The sequence below is a fragment of the Ambystoma mexicanum genome, chromosome 11 (assembly GCF_040938575.1).
Source record: "Ambystoma mexicanum isolate Mex_15411 chromosome 11, UKY_AmexF1_1, whole genome shotgun sequence".
Classification (NCBI taxonomy): domain Eukaryota; kingdom Metazoa; phylum Chordata; class Amphibia; order Caudata; family Ambystomatidae; genus Ambystoma; species Ambystoma mexicanum.
Genome location: NC_090934.1, coordinates 1,142,560,798 through 1,142,582,983, shown reverse-complemented (window position 1 = coordinate 1,142,582,983; position 22,186 = coordinate 1,142,560,798).

Here is a 22,186-nt window from a genome sequence, read left to right as displayed (position 1 = left end):
CCGCAGCTCTTGCTTCTTGAATTCAAGCATAGCCTCCCCATCAACACTGGCAGAGGAAACATTAGACATCACATCCTCCCTGTCCTCGTGGTCGCGATGGATCAGTGCAGCGGCAGAACCGTCGGTTCTACCAGTGAGAGCAGCCCCACCACCTTCTGCACTGTCCTCAGAAGTTATAGCGTCAAGCTGCACTTCTTGCCACGCCACGATTCTTTGAATCATTTCCAATTTCGTTCCTTGAGAGGAAACACCTCTCTCCGCACACATCTTCTTCAATGTTTCTGATTTGGAAGCATTTAAAGTTAACAAGGTATTTGTTTCCATACTGTTAGATAGGACTATGGCCTTTTTAAAGTTATACTACAACAATTCACTACATGTCCTGGTTGGAATAACCTGAAATGCCTTAGTTCGTGCGCAACACTGGATACCTTCAGTCGTATCCCACCGCTGTACACCAATTTGTTAAGACGGATTTCTGAACTCTGTCCTGGTGGCGCAGAAGTTCAGAAGGCCAACCTAATTACTTGGAACAGGGTAACCTCTGGACGAGCCAGACCAATCAAGGTAGCGATCGCGGCGGTCAAGACTAGGTCTCAAGAGGGGTGAGGGTGACTGAAAGCCCGCAATGAGCACACAAAGCAAGAGCGCTTGCAAACTACTCCAAACAGTTGTTATATCAAAAATATATACACATTTATTTTAAGGCCTTTAAAATAATGACCGTAGCAAGAAAATAACAATATCACAATATTAAGCCAACACATACCATATCAACACAATATATATACAAATACGACAGTCACAAGCGTTATATGCACGAAATGTGTAGTCCACCTGAAAGGGAAGGAAAACAGGCAGTGCGATAATGCTTTAGACTCAGTTCGACTTCAGAGGCACCTAACTAGATGGAAGTCCGAGCCCTGCGAAGAGTGGAGCCTTGTGCTCAAAGTACCTGCACACGCTGGTGCCAACGGGCAAAAGGAGAAGCTCTTCGGAGGAAGTCAGGCAGTTCGGGTTAGTGCACAACAGAAGAAGAACAGGTTCCGCGACTCAAGCGCAGCCTCCACAGTGAGCAGAAGCAGAGCGCGAGTACGGACAAAAGGGTGCTGTTTTTACACAGCGGGGAAAAGCAATGGGCTACTGCAGGAGGGCGACCAGAAACTAGCTATACTACTCACCGGTCCTCGATGCAAGCAGACCCAGGCTTCTCCACGTTAGTTTCAGCAGCTGGCAGGTTCAGAAGAGCCGGGAATGCCTCGTCGTCGTGTAGTGAAAAAAGACGTCCCAATCGAAGAAACCTGCACAGTTTTGTCACCACAGCAGGGCAACGGAGCGGCCGTGTGTATCTGAGCCAAATGTACACTACTCACTTCAGACTTGGGAACGCCAAGTGTACGAAGCGTGTGAGAGTGACCAGGACTCGAAATACAACACAACCTGGCGGCGGTTACAGAGCAAGACTCCCTTGTAAGCTGGTCAGTCAACTGGATGGCCCAGAGACGCTTCCGAAGGCTTATTGGCAGGAGATGATGAAGTCGCCGAGAATAGCTGTTCCTGCTATTCCAAAGGTCGAAGCACCAGTACAGGCCTTCTGGTTCGATCAAAGGTGAAAAGGGTTTCACAAGGCGACAGCAGTGCAGAGCAGAAGTCCTTCAGCGGGTCACCAGTGATTCCTCGGTCCAGCCTCTTGTTTGCAGGATACTTGGCTCCTGTATTCCTTCGTTCGTGAGAACTCAGGAGATCGACATGGTAGTGGTGTTTCCAGCCCCCTCTTATCCACGGTTCCCTTCGCGCCAAAACGGAGGGGAGCCAATGGGAGATCCGCTCATCAACACTGTAGGGTATTTTGTGGAGATTTGGGGCCTGACGGTATTTTCTTACTGCCGAAATATAACTTAGCAACAATCACTCCTCGTATTCAGATTGGGCCATGTACAACAATAATACAGTGAACATGCATTATTTCAGCACCCAGGCATGCATATTTGGTATGCGTGGGTGGTAGGCGTGGTTGGTGGTATATTGGTGAGCATAATTCCCTTGTTTTATTTGTGGCCCCAATGTCCAGAATCCCTTATCTTTGCTTAGATTTTTCGTGTAATCACTAGAGAGACCTCAGACCTACATTTTAGGAATACCACATTTTTCAGTGTTAGTGTTAGTGTGCCACCATGGGCGATCTCACTGACTTATTTACGGCAGAGAGCTATATATGGTAATCTTGTGGTAATTTCCACTACCTTATATACGGTAGGGAGCTATGTTCAGAGAGTCTCTCTTCCCGTTGGCTCATGTACCTCCAACGAGCTATGCTACAGTCACTCACAACTGTTCATACTGAATCTGACATGCACACTTCTGTCTTAAAATGACCATTGCACTGTTTAAAATCTCCCCACATCATCAGCATTGTAATGGTAAATAGTAAATACACCACCCGTCTGTTTTCAAATATTTTTCTGTATTATAAAAGTTGCAATTAAACACGATCTCATTCTTTACAGAAATAAATAAATTGGTACAGTAAAAGCATTGTCTATGACACACTGCAAAGAGAGTGGCGGAGAACAGAACTCAAATTGCAACATTAGCATTTGATTAAGACATGCACAGGAATCCTACACTGACTGCATATTATCGTACACACTCAGCTCCCACATTTCTGTAATTACCTTATCTTTTTAGTTGTTCTCTTTGGCTGTTCTCTTTCTGAATGTGGCTCCCTTGAAGATTAACTCCAGTAAAAAGGAACGCTTGCCTTCTCAAACCGGGGTCATTGCCTGGAATTCTCAGCTTTTGCAGATAGGAATGCCTCAGCCAGTGGAAAGGTCCTTCTTTCAGCTCTCCCCAATCTCGACTGCCTTTCTCCTCCCTCAAACTTCCCCCAGCAAAAAGCCTGATCACTCCCTCTAGCATGATACTTGCTATGACGCTGCTCCAATCAGAATTAATCACGCCATCTCCTCCTTCTCTACACAATGGCTCATTTTTATAGCAATACTTTGTAACCAACTGATTTCCTGTTCTTTCGAGCCCATTTGCTTCCTGTAGTTATGTGGACAGGGCAGCAGAGAGAATAGAGAAAAAAAAATGGATGTGCGTTTAAAAGTTCACTTTCAGAATAGGCCTAATTCTGCAGTGGAGACACATTTTTATTAGTGGATTATGTTTCATTAGTCAGGTTAGTTGTCAGTAAGGTTAGTTATTATTTTCAAATGTGTCTCTCGCACCATAGGCATTTCAGGTGAAAAATAGTGTGCATTTTTGAATGTGCACGTGTACTTTTAACTGTAAAAATAGATTTGCATCTTATATATTAAAATCGTTTTTGACTGAATGGCCTGTCTTTCCTTGTTAATCTGGTAACACATATAGCAATGCACCGCACCCTTGTGGTGCTGCAAAAAAATTGCTACCTGTGCAGTAGTGCTGTACTCTGTGCTGTAACACGCCAAATATCCTTACATACCCTCCTTTTGTTTTTAGAACTTGGCTATAATCCAAGCCAATTCCTAAAAACAATTTGTTCTCTCTTTTTTTTTTTTTTACAATATAGCAATCCAACAAAATGAATATTCATGTGCATCAATGAAAAATTTGCAATCAACACAGTATTCATCTGAGTTCATTAGTTTACAAAATGTTATACATTTGCCTTCTCAGTTGAAGTGGCATTACTTTAAGTTTAGATTTTCCAAGTCAATTAAAAACAAAGAAATAAAACAACTAACTAAAACAAATAATTAATATAACAAATTAAAATAAATAATTAAAATAATAAATACGTGGAACTCCATATGTCAGTATTCTTGTTTGCTTCTGATATGTCCCGACCAGCGATGTTATTCGGTTCATTCGAGTACACTTCCATCTTGGCAATCTTAGATCCATAGGAGTCATCCTTTTTAGCATTCTGGTTATCTTGTCTTCACCTCCACCTGGAGGCAGGCATCTTTTGGTCTTCATCCAGGGGACTCCAGGACTCCATCGTCTCTCCCGTGGGCTCTGATCTCGGAACCTCCGACCAAATAATGTTAATTGTCTAAATCAAAATAGAAAATAAACAAATTAAGTACATAGCATAATATTAACTTCATCCTTTTGCCAAAAATAAAACATGCTTGGTAAAAATATTTCATTTTGTTTTTTTTTTTTTTCTGAAATTAAACACAAGTTAAAAGAAAACAAGTAGATATTCAATATTTAACACACTTTCTCTCTGCACACCAACCATGAGCTTCCATTATATGTGCATTTATTTATTTATTTATTTATTTATATTATATATTTTTACATATATTACAGTGTTTATGTACCATCATAACAATCAACTTTTTTTTAACTTCTTTGTCACTGCCTCCTGACTACACCCATTTATTTTCTCTTTTTTTTTTCAAGGGACTTTATCTGTCTCTACATGCTCAAGCTGCCTGATCTCGTCTGGGATGGCATGGTTTGATTTGATTTACATGGACAAACTGCTCTATTGCTGTTTCACCTTCATTTTTCAAAATTTTATACACTACAGGAGAGACCTTATCTATAATTCGAAATGGCCCCTGCCAGGCCGCTAGAAATTTAGAATTTTTCTGTTTACTTTTTCCAAAATGAAACTTGTACACCTGATCCCCTACACTGTATTCCTTTACTGATGTCTTTTTATCATAATATGACTTTGCACTGTCAGCAGCTCTTTCCAGATTTCTCTGCACAAAAGCAAATGCATGTTGCAAATGCCTCCTCAGTTCATCAATATATTCATGAACTGTGGATGCACTCACAAGGGTTTGCTCATGTGTTCTGTATAGTAGGTGTTGTGGTAACACCATTTTCCTACCTGTTAAGACCTCATGGGGGCTAACACCTGTTGCTTTGGCAGGAGTCGACCTGATTGCCATCAAAACCAATGGTAAACGCAAATCCCAGCTGGAACCTGCTTCTGCCACAAATTTCTTTAAAATATCCACAACAGACCTATTGCTTCTTTCAACTGTACCTGAAGACGCCGCCCGATATGCGATATGTAGTTTCCTTTTCACACCTAGTATTTGCCATACCTTACTCATTAGAGTACTTGTGAAATGACTTCCTCTGTCTGACTCAATTCTTTGTGGCAACCCAAACCTTGAGAACACATGGTTCACCAGCAATGTGGCTGCTGTTTGCGCACTACAATCTGGTGCAGGAATGCACTCAATCCACTTCGACATCAAACATACCACACTCAAAATATAACGGTGTCCCCTGCTCGACCTTTTTAAAGGACCTACATAGTCTATTTGCAAATCTGACCATGGGAGAGTTAGGCCTCTTTTCATCAATGGTGCTCTATGCATTGGTGAAGCAGGTTTAAATTGGGCGCATACTAGACATCCTCTAGTATATAATTCCACATCTTGGGACATATGAGGCCAGTAAGCATAATCTTTTAGTATTTCTAATGTTTTTTGTGAACCTCTATGGCCTGCAGTTATGGCATCATGTGCATGGTGTAGCATTAGTCCTCTGAATGAAAGGGGTACTACCCACTGTATTTGCCCTGTTATGGACTCTCTAATCATGAGTCCATCCTGTAATCTAATTCGTGTTTTGTTCTTTAATAACACCCTCAACTCTTCTTTTCCCATACAATCATTTTCTGTTAAAGGATTTTGTTCAGGATCTATCAAATGATTATAATAGATTCCCAAAATTTGATCATTCTTTTGTGCCTCAATCAAATCTTGGTCTGGCGTGTCATGACTCCACTGCACCACCGGTTGATCTACCTCCTTTGGTGCTTTAGAACGTGTGACTGCATCAATTTGTATTTCACCCATTAAATAATCAATAGGTAGCAATTCTCCCATCACAGCCCCAATCTTAGCCAGGTGGTCTGCCTTATCATTTCCCTCTTTATCCTCTCCTGGTGTTTTTAAATTCCCACAAATTTTTCTCCAATATATTGTTAAATTATTTTCTGACACCAATTTGTCTATGGCTTGTATCATTTTTCCATGTTTAAGTGGCTTTTTGTTGTATGTAACCATGCCTCTTGCTTTCCAACCAGGCAAATACTCCACAAAGCTATTCCGTGCATAGTCAGAATCAGTCACCAGGACAATTTCACTGAACATTTTATCAACTGCAGTAGCAATTGCTTTATAAATGGCTGCCAATTCCGCCACCTGACTGCTCCTATCTCCAATCCTCATCCCTATACTGGGAACGCCTTCACATTTCAACCAGACATTTCCTATTCCTGCCACTAATTGTTTATTACTGTCATTTTCAATGTGAAAAGCACAACCATCCACATATACAGTTGGCAAATCCTTGCATGTTTTTTCATCAAATGCTTTGTGTGGTGATTGTTCAAATTCCTGTAAACTAGTTTCCACTTCCATTTCATTTGGTATTTGTTCAGCTGCACAGTCATGTAAGTCAGCTAACCCTTGAGCAATTGGGCTCTTTTTATTTTGTCCATATCTCACTTCTACGGGAAAACCTTGTAATGCCAGCGTCCATGAAGTGATTCTGGATTGTGCTAGATTGCCTGATCTAATTCTTTTACTCTCTAAAAATTGCAAAGGTTGATGATTTGTTTCAATAATATTTAGCAAACAGCACAGAGTACAGCACTACTGCACAGGTAGCAAACAGCACAGAGTACAGCACTACTACATAGGTAGCAAACAGCACAGAGTACAGCACTACTGCACAGGTAGCAATTTTTTTTTGCAGCACCACCACAAGGGTGCGGTGCATTGCTATATGTGTTACCAGATTAACAAGGAAAGACAGGCCACTCAGTCAAAAACGATTTTAACATATAAGATGCAAATCTATTTTTACAGTTAAAAGCACATGTGCACACCCAAAAATGCACACTATTTTTCACCTGAAATGCCTATGGTGCGAGAGACACATTTGAAAATAATAACTAACCTTACTGACAACTAACATGACTAATGAAACATAATCCACTAATAAAAATGTGTCTCCACTGCAGAATTAGGCCTATTCTGAAAGTGAACTTTTAAAATGCACATCCATTTTTTTTTCTGTTCTCTCTGCTGCCCTGTCCACATAACTACAGGAAATCAGTTGGTTACAAAGTATTACTATGAAAATGAGCCATTGTGTAGAGAAGGAGGAGATGGCGTGATTAATTCTGATTGGAGCAGCGTCATAGCAAGTATCATGCTAGAGGGAGTGATCAGGCTTTTGCTGGGGGGTTTTTGAGAAAGGAGAAAGTCAGTCAAGATTTGGCAGAGCTGGGAGGAAGACCTTTTCCTGGTTGGAGCATTCCTATCTGCAAAAGCTGAGAATTCCAGGCAATGACCCCGGTTTGAGAAGGCAAGCGTTCCTTTTTACTGGAGTTAATCTTCAAGGGAGCCACATTCAGAAGGAGAACAGCCAAAGAGAACAACTAAAAAGATAAGGTAATTGCCGAAATGTGGGAGCTGAGTGTGTACGATAATATGCGGTCAGTGTAGGATTCCTGTGCATGCCTTAATCAAATGCTAATGTTGCAATTTGAGTTCTGTTCTCCGCCACTCTCTTTGCAGTGTGTCATAGACAATGCTTTTACTGTACCATTTTATTTATTTCTGTAAAGAATGAGATCATGTTTAATTGCAACTTTTATAATACAGAAAAATATTTGAAAACAGACGGGTGGTGTATTTACTATTTACCATTACAATGCTGATGATGTGGGGAGATTTTAAACAGTGCAATGGTCATTTTAAGACAGATGTGTGCATGTCAGATTCAGTATGAACAGTTGTGAGTGACTGTAGCATAGCTCGTTGGAGGTACATGAGCCAACGGGAAGAGAGACTCTCTGAACATAGCTCCCTACCGTATATAAGGTAGTGGAAATTACCACAAGATTACCATATATAGCTCTCTGTCGTAAATAAGTCAGTGAGATCGCCCATGGTGGCACACTAACACTGAAAAATGTGGTATTCCTAAAATGTAGGTCTGAGGTCTCTCTAGTGATTACACGAAAAATCTAAGCAAAGATAAGGGATTTTGGACATTGGGGCCACAAATAAAACAAGGGAATTATGCTCACCAAAATACCACCAACCGCGCCTACCACCCACGCATACCAAATATGCATGCCTGGGTGCTGAAATAATGCATGTTCACTGTATTATTGTTGTACATGGCCCAATCTGAATACAAGGAGTGATTGTTGCTAAGTTATATTTCGGCGGTAAGAAAATACCGTCAGGCCCCAAATCTCCACAAAATACCCTACATATTTATGGTGCGTTGGCCGGGAATCGAACCCGGGTCAACTGCTTGGAAGGCAGTTATGCTCACCAAAATACCACCAACCGCGCCTACCACCCACGCATACCAAATATGCATGCCTGGGTGCTAAAATAATGCATGTTCACTGTATTATTGTTGTACATGGCCCAATCTGAATACAAGGAGTGATTGTTGCTAAGTTATATTTCGGCGGTAAGAAAATACCGTCAGGCTCCAAATCTCCACAAAATACCCTACATATTTATGGTGCGTTGCAGGCCGGGAAAGTGATCATAGAGTACCTACTGGGCGTGGCAAGTGTGTCTCACACTGCCATTTGCACATTAAAGGGAACCCATTTTATAATAGTAGTGTGCCAATAAAAACGAATTTCAGAATGTCACAAAGGGAAACCACATTCTCAGATCTAGTGCAATATTTAGAGGCAAAGTTATTTGCACATGGGAATTGGTCTTCGAATAGCACGTTAGAATGGAGTAACCGCATTCAGGGTGAGGTGCAGAAAGAAAAACTAGACAATATTTTTGCAGAAGGCAGCATAATTCAGGTCTGCCTTACAAGATTATTGAATGCAGCCGATAAAAGTGCAGAGAAAGACTGTTTAATACGGCTATGCAGCAAAATATGGTTTATTTTAAACAAGTCCCTGCGAATGCAAGAGAATGATACTCAGCTAATTAACAGGTTAAAGACTGAATTAGAGGGGGCAAGTAAAAATCAGGAAATGTTGAGAGCAGAATTGGATGTATGCCAAAAAGACATGCAATTAAAATGCAGAGACTTTGATACTCAGTTATCCAAAAGCAAGAAACAATTTGAAGATAGTGAGCAAGAATTGGCACACTTAAAAGCCTTAGTGGATCACATTAGGCAGGATAAAGATGAGGTTGTTTCAGAAATGCAGATTTTACAAAAAGAACATTGTGAAAAAGAAGGTGATCTCCAGAGTGCGGAACAAGAAATGATTAAAATGATCCAAGAAAGAGACAAGAGAAATAAAGAGTTCAATGAATGCCAAATGCAAATGTGCGAAATGCAGGAGGTGATTAATAAAATGAGTGATGAAAATAATTATTTGCATGATGAAGCCAACAGACTCCTTAAAAAGTGTAAGGACTTAGAACAGCAAATGTGCATTCCCAGGTCCCAGGAGAGGCGGCAGGGTACCACATTCAATGGAGTGGAGGTGAATTCTAGCTCTGCCCAAAGAGCTAGTGCCCCAGTGACTGGGCCGGTGACTGAACTTGGTTGCAGCGCCCTTGGGGGATTTGATACTCCCATTGGGGGCAGTCACCAATCTCATACACCTGAAAACAGGATTGACTCACAAAATAGTGCAATTCCATGTATTGCAACAAGTAGCCCCATAAAAATAATGAAATCCATTAAAGCCCTGATCAAACCATTTAAAAAGGGAGGTGAATGCTGCATTGAGGATCACTTAGAAGCGGTGCATGACATTTTTAAAGCACTCCAGATACCTAGGGAACAGTACAGACAATATTTTCATTTAACTTTAGATGCCCCGACGGCCAGCGTCATAAGGGGATTAAATGAACAGCAGAATATGACATGGCTGGAGTTTGAAAAAGAAATTAGGCGTCATTTTTCTCCTTTTCAGTCATTGCAGGAGGCAAAGAAAGTCGCGTACACAATTACTGCTGGACCTAATACATCACCTCGCCAATTTTTACAAGACTTAAAAAGAGCATTCTCTCGCTTTGATGTATCTTTTGACTCAAATTCCAATGAGTTTAAAACTGCATACTTCTATGGGCTACAGAAAGACATCATATCCCAATTGGTCCGTGAATTTGACCGTGACAAGTCCCTTGAATGGATTGTACATCAAAGCACAAAGCTATATGAGGTACTCTATTGTCAGGGTAGAGAAAGTGATAAAATGAAAGATACTAGGCCTAAATCTAAAGAACCCTCAGCCACAGTAATGGAAATCAGGTCAGCCAAAATGTCCCTTGAGTCTGCTCAAAGTCAAGGTAAAAATAATGTGACACCTGAACAAAGGGGTAATCAACAAAGATCGCCATTTCCTGTACCAATGTTCCAAACACATGATCCTAGTAATAGAGAGAGCTACATCAGCCCTAGGTATTTAGGGGATAGACCCCGGGTAGGATATCGGCCTGATATGGCAGGTATGAACAATAACCAGAGACAAAATCAAGATCAAAGAAATGATGGTCCCTACCAGTCATTGGGGACACAGAGTAGGTTTGATCCCAACACCATGATATATGGTAATCAGGATAGGCCCCGATATGTGGATCGATTTACTGATAATGGAAATCAACATAGGGGCCAGTACCCACAATCTGAGAGACAGGACATGAGGCAAAACGTGAACTACAGTCCACGCCAGTACAATGATTCCCCACCAGGGGACTATAATCAAAGGATGGGTGCAACCCGCTCCCCTCCACAAATGAATCAAGAGTTCAGAAACCATCCCAACCGGCATCAATCACCTGAGAGGTATCAGAATAGATCCAATCAGGGGGAAAACAACCAATATCGACCTAGGCCACAGAAAGAGGATCCTAGAGAGATGGAAGGGTTCCAGTGCCTTGAGGCCCAAGTGAAAATGTTAGCTGAGCAAATAGGAAAGCTCTATACAGCGCAAAAACAACCTTCCAAAGAGGGGGCTGATGGCCATAGCAATGACCGGGGGGCTTCCGAAAAGTGACTAAGTACTCATGATAACTGCAGTGCCAAAATGACAGATTGCTCTGATATAATTTTGCATAACGACTCTGAGATGCCTAATGGATTAAAAATGAAAGTACCAGTAAATGAAATTGTGATAGAAAGTGCAAATACTTCTAAAAAAGAGGTACGGTTTAACTTAGAGCTAAATAAAACAGTAAAGATTTGCACAAATGAAAAAGAAACATTAGGAATTCCAAAAGAACAAAGGAACAGATTTAAGAAAAATGACTCATGCATGGGGAATACCAGTGAACAGGGAGTAAGTGGGGATGCCATAGCTCCTTCCCTGGGCAAGCAAAACAATGACCAAACACAGACAGAAAAAGGAAATACTCACAAGGAGGGTACAAGTCAATCACCTGAAGAATTCTTTGAGCCACATATTTTTGAAGAGGCTGAAAGGGCTGGTATTACACTAAATGATCACAAATGCACAGAATTAAAAAATGACAAATTGCTGAATGATGTTGTTACACATGTTCAGTTGGAAGGTTGTAATGTGGTCTCTGATGTTACCCAGATGGATGGGCGAACAGTGGCCACACTCCAAAAAACCTCTGAACATGGAGAAATGAATAAAATATCTCGCACAGAAATGGGTAAAAAGGAGGGAAAAATGTCTTTTCATTTACCAATGTGCTTAGCCAAAAGTCAAAAAGACCTGAGAAAGGTGAGCCCTGAAATCAGTAAGAATTCACATTTCTTATGTGTATTAGAGGAAGTTGAGGACAGATATTATGCACCCATCACTGTAGAAGAAAAATGCCACACCTTTGCTATGATTGACACTGCCGCACAGGCCACAATTATGTCCAAGGAGCTGGTAAAGAGTATCAATGAAGGGAGGCCTCCACAGAGTCAGATCACAGTGAAGGCAAATCAAGGCCCAGTGCATAACTTTAATGGGGAGGAGGTGCCCATCATAGGTGTAACTGAGGTTGACATAAAAATAGGAAAGCACAGAATGAAACAAGAGGTATTGATCACATCTATTTGTGAAATTCCATTTCTGATGGGGACGGATTGCCTGAAAAGATTGTCTCCTCTCATAGATGGGGTGAATGGAGTGCTGTGGTCCTTAACCAAAAAACCATTGAGGCCTAAGAAACTAAAATCACAAAGCAGCAATATAAATGAATGTCACACCGTTGCCAAAACAAATGAGGCTGTGGAGGTATATCTCCAGAATAGCTGCATACCTAGTGTCACTGTTATATTAATGTGTCAAGACAAAATGCAGAGCGACAATGAAAAACTACCTGTACAAATATACTTGGACCCAAGGAAAGATTGGCAGACTGCCATAGATGAGCACACATTACGTTTCTATTTAAAAGAGAAAACATGCAAACAGAATATTGCTCCTAAAACAGATTCAGAAAAACACATTACCACTCTGGCAGAAATACACATGGAAGATGAGCAACCATGGGTTCATGTTGGTATAAATGATTATCTTAAAACAATAAAAGCCACTTTAGCGCTTGAACATGAAAGGAGTTTCATTAATGAGAAATTGTTGCAAAAAATTATGGAGAGGGAAGAAATCCCGAAATTTAGGATTAAAAACCAATATGTTTCTGGGTTGGACAGTCCAGACTTTGAAAACCGAATTGCAGGCAGATGCATGCTTAAAATTAGCATTGGGCAGAAAACAATTTACCATAATGTATGGATAGTGAGTGGAGCACAAAATGAATTTTACATGGGCAATGACATCATGCACAGAATGTGTATGGTGTTAGATTTCCTTAATCAAAAAATATGGTCACGCCTAGGTGGTCCGGCACCTGAATTTGAAGACAAAAGAAGGGCTTATCATTGTGCACAACTGGTTCCTTATGCAGTCGAATTACAAATGAGGAAAAATACTATTATTCCTGCATTTACAAAACAGTTTGCAATAACACTGAAATGCAAAAATGGACAGCAGATGAAAGGCTCTGATGCATTTGTATGCCTGAATGAATCCATAAAACAGCAAGGCCTGGATTATGAATACATTCCATTGGTAGACATTGGTGAGGGATCTGTAAAAATCATGGTAAATAATAAAGGTTGTCAGGATATTCATTTAGAGGAAAACTCCCCATTAGGAATGGCCATACAAAAATCACATTATACGGCAGATTTAAATAACATGGTGATTGGGAATATTCCTGAAAAATATGTAGATGCTAAGGGCGAGTTGCCAGAACACCTGGACTCTCAGCCCAAAGGAATATTTAAAATTCATTCTGTGTATCCTTATGATTCAAATGAGACAGTGTGCTGCCATCAAGAGGATTGCATAATATTTAATTTAAATGAAAATGAAACAGGAAATCAGCCCATTGAAGTGGAAGCTGATATGCCAAAATATTTAAAAGTGGCAGCTCTACAAAAAGACACAGCCACACAGTTAGAGGAAAGCGCTGAGATTCCTTTACTAGAAGAGTTTCCAGAATTTTCCAGAATGGTAGAAGAGCAGATCTCCTTAGCGGATGCATGTGACAGCGATAAGGATAGGGACGACCTGAGGGAAATATTTATGGAGTTTAAGGATGTATTTGCAAAAGATGCTTATGATTGTGGTTTAACTGATTTACATGTGGCCACACTACCAGAAGGTTGTAGCAGAAATCCAGTGTTTGTACGCCAGTATAGACTACCGCTGGCATGTTTAGAATCATTGGAAGAGATTATTAAAAATTTGGAATCACGAGGAATAATCAGGCCCATTCATAGCACATCCAATACGCCTATTTTAGGTGTGTTAAAGCCAAATGGTCAATGGCGGCTGTGTGCAGACTTAAGAGAGTTAAATAAAAGAGTACCAATATCTAGATGGCCACTGCCATTCATTGATCAGGGCCTAGCTCAGATACATGGTTCAAATGTATTTACCACATTAGATCTCACCTCTGGATATTGGTGCGTGCCATTGGCAGAGGAGATACAACACTTATTTTCCTTTACATTTGACAGGACTCAATATGCCTGGCGTAGAGCTCCATTCGGGTACATCAATAGTGGGAGTGAATTGGCATATTTTTGAGAAAGGCCATGCCGGATGCAGCGGAAAGAGGAACAATAGTTTATGTGGATGATGTCCTGATAAAAAATGAAAGCCTGAAAAGCCATTTTGATGAAATAAGACATGTACTTGGCCAATTGCAGAAAGCAGGCGCCAAAGTATCTTTGCAAAAAGCACAATGGTGTAAGAAAAAAGTGAACTTTCTAGGGCATGAAGTGACTGAACATGGGCTAAATCCACAAAGGAAGAAAATAGAGGCCATACAAAGATTAAAAGATCCTAAAAATGTGAAAGGAGTAAAAAGTTTATTAGGGATGACAGGCTATAACAGAAAGTTCATTGAAAATTATGCAGAAATCACTCAACCATTGACTAAACTGCTTAAACTGAATACTCCCTGGAAATGGGAAAGAGGGCAGTCTGATGCAGTGGCTAAATTAAAGGAATGTCTTGTAAAGGCACCATGTTTAGCATACCCCATAAAGGACAGGGATTTCTTTATAGAAATAGGTTTTTCTGAACATTGTATGTCAGCAGTGTTATCACAAAAACACGATTTGAATCACAAAACCATTGCATATGCAAGTAAGGCATTTTCCCAAGTTGAAATGAAATTTAATGAATGTGAAAATTCCCTATTAACCACTGTGTGGGCGCTACAACATTTCCGCCCCATTGTTCAGGGAGAAAAGGTGATTATTGAAACAAATCATCAACCTTTGCAATTTTTAGAGAGTAAAAGAATTAGATCAGGCAATCTAGCACAATCCAGAATCACTTAATGGACGCTGGCATTACAAGGTTTTCCTGTAGAAGTGAGATATGGACAAAATAAAAAGAGCCAAATTGCTCAAGGGTTAGCTGACTTACATGACAGTGCAGCTGAACAAATACCAAATGAAATGGAAGTGGAAACTAGTTTACAGGAATTTGAACAATCACCACACAAAGCTTTTGATGAAAAAACATGCAAGGATTTGCCAACTGTATATGTGGATGGGTGTGCTTTTCACATTGAAAATGACAGTAATAAACAATTAGTGGCAGGAATAGGAAATGTCTGGTTGAAATGTGAAGGCGTTCCTAGTATAGGGATGAGGATTGGAGATAGGAGCAGTCAGGTGGCGGAATTGGCAGCCATTTATAAAGCAATTGCTACTGCAGTTGATAAAAAGTTCAGTGAAATTGTCCTGGTGACTGATTCTGACTATGCACGGAATAGCTTTGTGGAGTATTTGCCTGGTTGGAAAGCAAGAGGCATGGTTACATACAACAAAAAGCCACTTAAACATGGAAAAATGATACAAGCCATAGACAAATTGGTGTCAGAAAATAATTTAACAATATACTGGAGAAAAATTCGTGGGCATTTAAAAACACCAGGAGAGGATAAGGAGGGAAATGATAAGGAAGACCACCTGGCTAAGATTGGGGCTGTGATGGGAGAATTGCTACCTATTGATTATTTAATGGGTGAAATACAAATTGATGCAGTCACACGTTCTAAAGCACCAAAGGAGGTAGATCAACCGGTGGTGCAGTGGAGTCATGACACGCCAGACCAAGATTTGATTGAGGCACAAAAGAATGATCAAATTTTGGGAATCTATTATAATCATTTGATAGATCCTGAACAAAATCCTTTAACAGAAAATGATTGTATGGGAAAAGAAGAGTTGAGGGTGTTATTAAAGAACAAAACACGAATTAGATTACAGGATGGACTCATGATTAGAGAGTCCATAACAGGGCAAATACAGTGGGTAGTACCCCTTTCATTCAGAGGACTAATGCTACACCATGCACATGATGCCATAACTGCAGACCATAGAGGTTCACAAAAAACATTGGAAATACTAAAAGATTATGCTTACTGGCCACATATGTCCCAAGATGTGGAATTATATACTAGAGGATGTCTAGTATGCGCCCAATTTAAACCTGCTTCACCAATGCATAGAGCACCATTGATGAAAAGAGGCCTAACTCTCCCATGGTCAGATTTGCAAATAGACTATGTAGGTCCTTTAAAAAGGTCGAGCAGGGGACACCGTTATATTTTGAGTGTGGTATGCTTGATGTCGAAGTGGATTGAGTGCATTCCTGCACCAGATTGTAGTGCGCAAACAGCAGCCACATTGCTGGTGAACCATGTGTTCTCAAGGTTTGGGTTGCCACAAAGAATTGAGTCAGACAGAGGAAGTCATTTCACAAGTACTCTAATGAGTAAGGTATGGCAAATACTAGGTGTGAAAAGGAAACTACATATCGCATATCGGGCGGCGTCTTCAGGTACAGTTGAAAGAAGCAATAGGTCTGTTGTGGATATTTTAAAGAAATTTGTGGCAGAAGCAGGTTCCAGCTGGGATTTGCGTTTACCATTGGTTTTGATGGCAATCAGGTCGACTCCTGCCAAAGCAACAGGTGTTAGCCCCCATGAGGTCTTAACAGGTAGGAAAATGGTGTTACCACAACACCTACTATACAGAACACATGAGCAAACCCTTATGAGTGCATCCACAGTTCATGAATATATTGATGAACTGAGGAGGCATTTGCAACATGCATTTGCTTTTGTGCAGAGAAATCTGGAAAGAGCTGCTGACAGTGCAAAATCATATTATGATAAAAAGACATCAGTAAAGGAATACAGTGTAGGGGATCAGGTGTACAAGTTTCATTTTGGAAAAAGTAAACAGAAAAATTCTAAATTTCTAGCGGCCTGGCAGGGGCCATTTCGAATTATAGATAAGGTCTCTCCTGGGTGTAATCAGGAGGCAGTGACAAAGAAGTTAAAAAAAAAAAGTTGATTGTTATGATGGTACATAAACACTGTAATATATGTAAAAATATATAATATAAATAAATAAATAAATAAATAAATAAATAAATAAATAAATGCACTTATAATGGGACATCTCTTGCTATAGGAAGGGTCTCAGGTTTTTTATTAGAAACATTGAGATATCACATCTCATGCTATAGGAAGGGTTTCAGGATTGGAATGGGAAGGATTTGGATATCACATCTCATGCTAAAGGAAGGGTCTCAGGTTTGGAAGGGGAAGGATTTGGATATCATATCTCATGTTATAGGGCGGGTCCCAGGTTTGGTATTAGAAGTATTGAGATATCACATCTCATGCCATCAGAAGGGTCTCAGGATTGGAATGGGAAGGAGTTGGATATCACATCTCATCCAATAGGAAGGGTCTCAGGTTTGGAATGGGAAGGAATTGGATATCACATCATGTTATAGGAAGGATCTCAGGATTGGAATGGGAAGGATTTGGATATCCCTTCTCATGCTATAGGAAGTGTTTCAGGATGGAATGGGAAGGAATTGGATATCATATCTCGTTATAGGAAGGGTCTCAGGATTGGAATGGGAAGGATTTGGATATCACATCTCTTGCTATAGGAAGGGTCTCAGGTTTTTTATTAGAAACATTGAGCTATCACATCTCATGCTATAGGAAGGTTTTCAGGATTGGAATGGGAAGGATTTGGATATCACATCTCATGCTAAAGGAAGGGTCTCAGGTTTGGAAGGGGAAGGATTTGGATATCATATCTCATCTTATAGGGCGGGTCCCATGTTTGGTATTAGAAGCATTGAGATATCACATCTCATGCTATAGGAGGAGTCTCAGTATTGGAATGGGAAGGAGTTGGATATCACGTCTCATGTTATAGGAAGGGTCTCAGGTTTGGAATGGGAAGGAGTTGATATCACATCTCATGCTAAAGGAAAGGTCTCAGGTTTGGAAGGGGAAGGATTTGGATCTCACATCTCATGTTTTAGGACGGGTCTCAGGTTTGGTATTAGAAGCATTGAAATATCACATCTCATGGTATAGGAAGGGTCTCAGGATTGGAATGGGAAGGAGTTGGATAACACATTGAATGGGAAGGAGTTTGATATCACATCTCAAGCTATAGGAAGGGTCTCAGGTTTGGAAAGGGAATGATTTGGATTTCACATCTCATGTTATAGGATGGTTCTCATGTTTGGTTTTAGAAGCATTGAGATATCACATCTCATGCTATCGGAAGGGTCTCAGGTTTGGAATGGGAAGGAGTTTGATATCACATCTCATGTTATAGGAAGGATCTCAGGTTTGGTATTAGAAGCATTGAGATATCACATCTCATGCTATAGGAAGGGTCTCAGGATTGGAATCGGAAGGAGTTGTATATGACATCTCATGCCATAGGAAGGGTCTCAGGTTTGGTATAAGCATTGAGATATCACATCTCTGCTATCGGAAGGGTCTCAGGATTGGAATGGGAAGGAGTTGGATATCCCATCTCGTTATAGGAAGGGTCTCAGGTTTGGTATTAGAAGCATTGAGATATCACATCTCATGCTATAGGAAGGGTCTAAGGTTTGGAAAGGGGAAGGATTTGGGTATCACATCTCATGTTATAGGACCGGTCTCAGGTTTGGTATTAGAAGCATTGAGATATCAAATCTCATGGTATAGGTCGGGCCTCAGAATTGGAATGGGAAGGAGTTGGATATCACATCTCAAGCTATAGAAAGGGTCTCAGGATTGGAATGGGAAGGAGTTTGATATCACATCTCATGCCATGGTATGAGTCTCAGGTTTTGTAGAAGCATTGGGATATCACATCAAATGCTATAGGCAGGGTCTAAGGTTGGAATGGGAAGGAGTTGGATATCACATCTCATGTTATAGGAAGGGTCTCAGGATTGGAATGGGAAGGACTTGGATATCACATCTCATTCTATAGGAAGGCTCTCAGGGTTGGAAGGGGAAGGAGTTGGATATCACATTTCATGTTAGAGGTAGGATCTCAGGTTTGGTATTAGAGGCATTGAGATATCACATCTCATGCCATCAGAAGGGTCTCAGGATTGGAATGGGAAGGAGTTGGATATCACATCTCATGCTAAAGGGAGGGTCTAAGGTTTGGAAGGGGAAGGATTTGGACATCACATCTCATGTTATAGGAAGGATCTCAGGTTTGGTATTAGAAGCATTGAGATATCACATCTCATGCTATCCGAAGGGTCTCAGGTTTGGTATAAGCATTGAGATATCACATCTCTGTTATCGGAAGGGTCTCAGGATTGGAATGGGAAGGACTTGGATATCACAATTCATGTTATAGGAAGGGTCTCAGGTTTGGTATTAGAAGCATTGAGATATCACATCTCATGCTATAGGAAGGGTCTCAGGATTGGAATGGGAAGGACTTGGATATCACATCTCATGTTATAGGAAGGGTCTCAGGTTTGGTATTAGAAGCATTGAGATATCACATCTCATGCTATAGGAAGGGTCTCAGGAATGGAATGGGAAGGGCTTGGATATCACATCTCATGATACAGGAAGGGTCTAAGGTTTGGAAAGGGAAGGATTTGGATATCACATCTCGTGTTTTTGGACCGGTCTCAGGTTTGGTATTAGAAGCATTGAGATATCAAGTCTCATGGTATAGGACGGGAGTTTGATATCACATCTCATGCCATGGTATGGGTCTCAGGTTTTGTAGAAGCATTGGGATATCACATCTCATGCTATCGGAAGGGTATCAGGATTGGATTTGGAAGGAGTTGGATATCCCATCTCATGCTATAGGAAGGGTCTCAGGATTGGAATGGGAAAGACTTGGATATCACATCTCATGTTGTAGGAAGGCTCTCAGGTTTGAAAAGGGAAGGAGTTGGATATCACATTTCATGTTAGAGGTAGGATCTCAGGTTTGGTATTAGAGGCATTGAGATATCACATCTCATGCTATCAGAAGGGTATCAGGATTGGAATGGGAAGGAGTTGGATATCACATCGCATGCTAAAGGGAGGGTCTCAGGTTTGGAAGGGGAAGGATTTGGATATCACATCTTATGTTATAGGAAGGATCTCAGGTTTGGTATTAGAAGCATTGAGATATCACATCTCATGCTATCGGAAGGATCTCAGGTTTGGTATTAGAAGCATTGAGATATCACATCTCATGCTATAGGAAGGGTCTCAGGATTGGAATGGGAAGGAGTTGGATATCACGTCTCATGTTATAGGAAGGGTCTCAGGTTTGGAATGGGAAGGAGTTGATATCACATCTCATGCTAAAGGAAAGGTCTCAGGTTTGGAAGGGGAAGGATTTGGATCTCACATCTCATGTTTTAGGACGGGTCTCAGGTTTGGTATTAGAAGCATTGAAATATCACATCTCATGGTATAGGAAGGGTCTCAGGATTGGAATGGGAAGGAGTTGGATAACACATTGAATGGGAAGGAGTTTGATATCACATCTCAAGCTATAGGAAGGGTCTCAGGTTTGGAAAGGGAATGATTTGGATTTCACATCTCATGTTATAGGATGGTTCTCATGTTTGGTTTTAGAAGCATTGAGATATCACATCTCATGCTATCGGAAGGGTCTCAGGTTTGGAATGGGAAGGAGTTTGATATCACATCTCATGTTATAGGAAGGATCTCAGGTTTGGTATTAGAAGCATTGAGATATCACATCTCATGCTATAGGAAGGGTCTCAGGATTGGAATCGGAAGGAGTTGTATATGACATCTCATGCCATAGGAAGGGTCTCAGGTTTGGTATAAGCATTGAGATATCACATCTCTGCTATCGGAAGGGTCTCAGGATTGGAATGGGAAGGAGTTGGATATCCCATCTCGTTATAGGAAGGGTCTCAGGTTTGGTATTAGAAGCATTGAGATATCACATCTCATGCTATAGGAAGGGTCTAAGGTTTGGAAAGGGGAAGGATTTGGGTATCACATCTCATGTTATAGGACCGGTCTCAGGTTTGGTATTAGAAGCATTGAGATATCAAATCCCATGGTATAGGTCGGGCCTCAGAATTGGAATGGGAAGTAGTTGGATATCACATCTCAAGCTATAGAAAGGGTCTCAGGATTGGAATGGGAAGGAGTTTGATATCACATCTCATGCCATGGTATGAGTCTCAGGTTTTGTAGAAGCATTGGGATATCACATCAAATGCTATAGGCAGGGTCTAAGGTTGGAATGGGAAGGAGTTGGATATCACATCTCATGTTATAGGAAGGGTCTCAGGATTGGAATGGGAAGGACTTGGATATCACATCTCATTCTATAGGAAGGCTCTCAGGGTTGGAAGGGGAAGGAGTTGGACATCACATTTCATGTTAGAGGTAGGATCTCAGGTTTGGTATTAGAGGCATTGAGATATCACATCTCATGCCATCAGAAGGGTCTCAGGATTGGAATGGGAAGGAGTTGGATATCACATCTCATGCTAAAGGGAGGGTCTAAGGTTTGGAAGGGGAAGGATTTGGACATCACATCTCATGTTATAGGAAGGATCTCAGGTTTGGTATTAGAAGCATTGAGATATCACATCTCATGCTATCCGAAGGGTCTCAGGTTTGGTATAAGCATTGAGATATCACATCTCTGTTATCGGAAGGGTCTCATGATTGGAATGGGAAGGACTTGGATATCACAATTCATGTTATAGGAAGGGTCTCAGGTTTGGTATTAGAAGCATTGAGATATCACATCTCATGCTATAGGAAGGGTCTCAGGATTGGAATGGGAAGGACTTGGATATCACATCTCATGTTATAGGAAGGGTCTCAGGTTTGGTATTAGAAGCATTGAGATATCACATCTCATGCTATAGGAAGGGTCTCAGGAATGGAATGGGAAGGGCTTGGATATCACATCTCATGATACAGGAAGGGTCTAAGGTTTGGAAAGGGAAGGATTTGGATATCACATCTCGTGTTTTTGGACCGGTCTCAGGTTTGGTATTAGAAGCATTGAGATATCAAGTCTCATGGTATAGGACGGGAGTTTGATATCACATCTCATGCCATGGTATGGGTCTCAGGTTTTGTAGAAGCATTGGGATATCACATCTCATGCTATCGGAAGGGTATCAGGATTGGATTTGGAAGGAGTTGGATATCCCATCTCATGCTATAGGAAGGGTCTCAGGATTGGAATGGGAAAGACTTGGATATCACATCTCATGTTGTAGGAAGGCTCTCAGGTTTGAAAAGGGAAGGAGTTGGATATCACATTTCATGTTAGAGGTAGGATCTCAGGTTTGGTATTAGAGGCATTGAGATATCACATCTCATGCTATCAGAAGGGTATCAGGATTGGAATGGGAAGGAGTTGGATATCACAT